Source organism: Pavona decussata, unplaced genomic scaffold (assembly GCF_977016875.1).
Source record: "Pavona decussata unplaced genomic scaffold, jaPavDecu1.1 SCAFFOLD_113, whole genome shotgun sequence".
NCBI classification, from domain to species: Eukaryota; Metazoa; Cnidaria; class Anthozoa; order Scleractinia; family Agariciidae; genus Pavona; species Pavona decussata.
This window is the reverse complement of record NW_028145527.1, coordinates 444950-450455: the sequence shown is the minus strand read 5'-3', so window position 1 is coordinate 450455 and position 5506 is coordinate 444950.

Below are 5506 nucleotides of genomic sequence, written 5' to 3'. Positions count from 1 at the left end.
GACCTCAATTAGTCTCCTGACGTCATTTCTTTTTCGGTTGGGAGATGGGGTCGGGGGCCAATGAATGAGGGGGGGGGGGGGGGGGGGGAGAAGGGGGAGGTTATTCCCGCATCCGGTGCATCCTTATGTGCCGCCCAACGGGGTCATGAATTTTCCCACTCCTGATTTAGAATGTGGGATCCATATTTTGGGGCTTTTTCTGGAATGGAGACATCAAACACCAACGGGGATTTTAACTAAAGTATTCATTTTTTTTTATTTTTATTTTTTTCATTTCAATGTAGTACTGTATCTCGTTCTTTATTTGCTCGTTGTCTGTAAAACTGAGCAGACTTTTTTTTTGTGAAGAGGGATGTCACAACAGAGTTTGATTGTAAGATTCAATTTCACTTTTGCCAAAAAAAATTGGCACTGACAAAGAATTAAAATAATTTATTATAATTACCTTAGTCGAGTAAAGCCATTCCAATGCAAAAAACGGCGGCCCGTTTGTCCCAAGAGTGAGCAGCCGACTTGTTGAAACAAGTAATACTCAATGCAGAATGTCTCAACGATCTGATCATCAATGACTGTGAAATATTCAAGACATGAAATAAAAATACAAGAATTGATAAATACATGCTAATAAACGCCGCCGAGCAAGGCTAGCGAGAAAACGTGCGAGCAAGAATTGCGTGCAATTGCGTGCATGCAAACTCTTCAGTCCAGCTAACCAATCAGAGAGCTGTGTCAAGAACTTTACACGCGGCGCAGTTTTCAACGCTTCGTTTACACTGATTTGCCGAAAAACACAGTGCTTTAGCCAGAGAAATTTTACCTCTCTCGAAAAAGTATGGACGAAGAAACGTATTGCAGTTTGAGGACAGTTGTACATGAACAAGCGAGAGTTCAAGGAGAAGAAAGGTAGGGTAAGCTGTATGTAATATCTGCTGTTTTTTATCTCGAATTCTACTCATGTAATAAGTTATTTCACACTTGATGTAAAACTTCAGTAGACTTCTCTTCCTTTGCAATGTTCCTTCCGAGCATTACGTTTCTTAAAGTTTGAGATAAACGCTTTGCTCTCGAAAATTACCTCTGCATGGTAAAGAGCTCCAGAAGTAAGATTCCTCCTTTCGAAAAATGTTTGTCAAAACTCGAGCATGCACGCGGTGACAAGTGCGGCTGTTGACTCCGTCGTTTAAGGACGACGTTGAAGTAACTTCTAATTATAAGCTCTTATTTGACCGTATACAACTAAGTCAGATTCCAATCAGAAACAAAGCGTTCGAATTGCTTTTTGTGCTCTCTGGCGCTATTTATAAACTGAGACTTTCTTTAGCCAGTTTTCTAGGACTTGAATTGATCTGTACATGCACTAATTTGCCCTATTAAAATTTACCTTAATGTAACCTTGACGCACTACAAATTAAAAGAAATTCATTCATTTTCCATATAGTCTCGGCTCTTTAAAAAGCAGAGATTGCACATTGAGAATATATCGAGAGGTTATTACAGAGACATTTGCAATCGATTGAAGAGAATTCGCGCCTGCGTTCCCAAAGGATTTTGGGGGTTCACAGAACGTACTCTTCAATAACTAGAGGTCAACTGCATGGAACTACCGTCAAAATTGTCATAAGGCATCAAAGCGTAAGGTTTGAATTTTACGTAAATTTACCTTTACTCCGCTGTTAAAGAGAACTGAATTTAAAAGAAATTTGTTTTAAGCCTGGTGAGCAATGATGGTATCTTCAGTCATTAACACAGGAACTAGTTCTTCTTTTTTATTTTATTTTTATTTTATTTTTTTAATTAAACATTTTATTTATTTCAGTCTCAGCAACTTAATTACAACTTATTTACTTAATTAATTACAACTTACAACTTAAATAAGTTTCGAGAAAAAAAACACACATATACAAGAGAAGGAAGATAGAGAAATCACAGGACATTGCTTAAATTACAATTCAATATATTACCTACATTAAGCTAGCTACGAGCAGCGCACTGTTTACTGGATAGGAGGACAACAAGACAAGGCTAGAGTAATCCTGGAGTAATTGTATTGTTCACGTTTACGTGTGCATAATGTAGAAGTGCTACTGGAATTGGGAAGCCAAAAAGATTCTTTTACAAATCTACAAATCATTTACTATAGACTTCGGCCTGCAACATATTCCATTATTCTAACTATTCAAAAAAGCAGGAACTAGTTCTTGGAAAAAGTCAGTGAATCCTTTAAAATTTAGGTTGATCGTCTGTTCGAAGATTGCGCATTCACTTATTTCCGAGTATGCCTGTTTCACTGACTGGAAAAAAATACCTCTATCTTTTTTTTTCAACTTCAGTTTCATTCATTCATTCATTCATTCATTCATTCATTCATTCATTCATTCATTTATTTATTTATTTATTTATTTATTAAATTAAAATTATTTAAAAATGATCCGTCAATTTTGGAGGAGGAAGCAAAACAACTGTACATTACCCTTTAAACTCAATATTAACATACAAATTCTGAACACTGGCTTTCATATATTTCTTATGGTCGTATTGATCTTGGAAGAAGTTGTCTGAACTCAAGACAGTTTCTATCCTGATCAATTTTTTCATTCCCACAATTTGTACATGAAAACAAGAAATAATGCTATAAGGAGAAATCAAGGGTTGATCACTATGGTTGGTTAATTTTATTTATTCCGCTCATTATAATGGTTATTGAACCAGAATGGAGTGCAAGTTGGTCTGAAATCACACGCACGATTTCAAAATCGAGCAAAAGCGCAGCGCGAGATCGATTTGAAATCACAAGTATGATTTAACCAAAATTTCACGACATGAAGTTCAATTACCACTTCATTACACCTATTTTGAAATCACACAGTTTTTTTCCCAATATTAATATCTTAGTTTTATTATTTCATTTTCATTTTGATGGCCTAAAACAAGGATGCGATTTAGAGCAAAAAATAGTGCGATTTGTCAATAGGTCGCACTGTTGAGAGCCAATGGATCACCAGTGATAAGAAAATGGGTTTAATAAATCGGATTATTACATCTCAAGTTCCCTATTATACTATTTTTTTCTATAACTTTTCCTTCAGTTCCTGATAAAGCCAGCAGCAAGTAAAAGTGCATCCAGTGGATACCGTCATAACCACAGCATGCCCAATATCAGCCACGCCGCCACAACACGCTCAATATTCAGCTCCAGACCCATAGTGCTCCCAAGCATAACCTTTACAACCACAGCATGCCCAATATCAGCCTCACCGCCATAACACGCTCAATATTCAGCTTCATACCCACAGTCCACCCAAGATTCAGCTTCAGTACCACAGTAAATCACACCCAGTCAGATCAGACCACCTCAGTTGTTTCCTACCCGCAGCGGTCCCCACTGTCAGCCTCACCTCAACCAGTCAAGCCTAATGGAGATTGTTGGTCAGTCATTTCATTGTGGGTTGGGGAAGGGGGGTAAATAAGAGCTCTGGATGAACCTTACAAAGCACACTAATGCACACACGTTCGGCCAGACGTCTGCAACGTCTTATTCGGTTTACGTAACTGTAGTTAATTTAATTAATGGGTCCCCTGGGTTGGATAGATTTTTTCCCCTCCCTCCCTGTGGGTTTGGTCGACTGCTTAAATTCGGCTAGGTTTCGTCTTCGAATATTTCGGCTTCATTCGATTTTTTGTTTCAGACAACGTCGTCGCCGTCTCGGAAGTCTTCTTTTTCATTCGTCGTCGTCGTCATCGGTGTCGTCGATCACCCGCTTAGTTGCGCAAAAAAAAAAATTAATATCACACGCATCACTTGACAGTGTAAGCGCTGTATTTAAGTGAAGCTTTCTCTTTTTTCTTCTTTCTTTCTTCCGTAAGGTTCAACCAGACACTTATCTAAATCATCAATAGTAGAAAACTAGAGGATGTAGACCATTCAGCCTTTAGTAAGGAGACCTGATTTGGCCACTCTACACAGGTTTAGTGGTCTCTCTAGTTACAGGCATACAGATATTCAGCCTCGCAAGTTTGGTGAGCAAATACTTCTTTAAATACTTCAGGCGCTCTATTTGCATTTAAAAAAGTCGATGTTAGGTCACTTCTCCGCATTCATTAGAACATAAAAAGTAACACAAGTAACAAAATTTGAGAATTTGAAGAGGTTTTGCCTACCACCAAATTTGCGAGCGTAGTTAAGTGACAGAAAACTCATGACTCGTTACTGGGATATAATGGGACAACGCACACACGCTAGTTTAGATCGTTTACAAATTGTAAGCGTACGTAGTCTTCGAGACCAATCTACGACGCAGAATCACTGGACAAGCCTGGATTTCGGACCATTGGTAGCTAGTTAGCAAGTCAGCAAAGATAGCCGAATAGTGTAAATATTAGAAAGTGACAGGTATTTGGGAGAATTTTTTCGCTATGACAGGGTTTACATTGAGATATCCTTGGGTAGATACATAGGTCGCTTAGTCTCCTTTTATTTACAATCTTAACTGGATCGTCGCGCGTTGAATTGCGTGGCGACCCAATGGATTGAGAAGGACACTCAAGATGACCAGACTCAAGTTGATTTGTCTCTTTGTGTATCTTGCCTAGTGGGAGGAACCTCCTCTACGCGAAAGTCCCGCATTGCATTTCGCGGCGAGAGAGCTTAGATCGTCTACAAATCGTAGGCGTAGGTAGTCTTCACAACCTATGGAGACTGGTGTAGTACGGAAGCTCCTTCGTGTCCGAACACCCCTACAGCTGCATACAGCGCATGCCTCGGAGACTGTTTGATGGAACAACGCTGGTGCTGGCCGGCTGAAGAAAGAAGAACAAAGACTCAAGCCGCGCGATAGGTACCTTGAGTAGTCAGTGTAAGTAGGCGAGTGAGCTGCCATTGCGGCGATGAAAGAAGATCGAGGACGAACCAAGGATCTGTACCTGGACCTGGACCTGGAGATGACACACAACAGGTCCTTTGTGATTTGATGCTGTTTGACTAATTACTACCTTCAATTAATTTGGTTTGGCCTGTAATGATAGCTATAGCAAATACAGAACCTAAATTGGTATAACTCTAATCAGTACGTCAGAAAGGGAACGCGAGTTGGTTGTGGCGTCTGAAGTCAAACTAGCGTCTTATTGTAAATGGCCTGTTGCTGGAATTAGGAAGAAGAGTAGTTAAAAAAGATAGCATATAGCAATAACTAAAAACTAATTTTGAGCTGTTTTAACTTCTGTTGACAGGTAAACTTCATAATGAGCCTGCCGAAACTCTAATTAATCCAAATTATTCTCGGATACGAATGACACCTTGTACAATTTTTCACCTGACACTTTTGCGATGGCTATTTTACAACTGTATTTATAGCCGTGTGCTAGCTCCTTTATTGAAGTTTATGCTAAGCAACAACTGTTAAAGCAGCAATACATCAGTAATTTTAATTACTAAATGCTACACTGTACGTTTCCGCAACGTTTGGCGTTGGTTGGCTACAACTTCTAAAATTTCGTCTAAAATCATAAT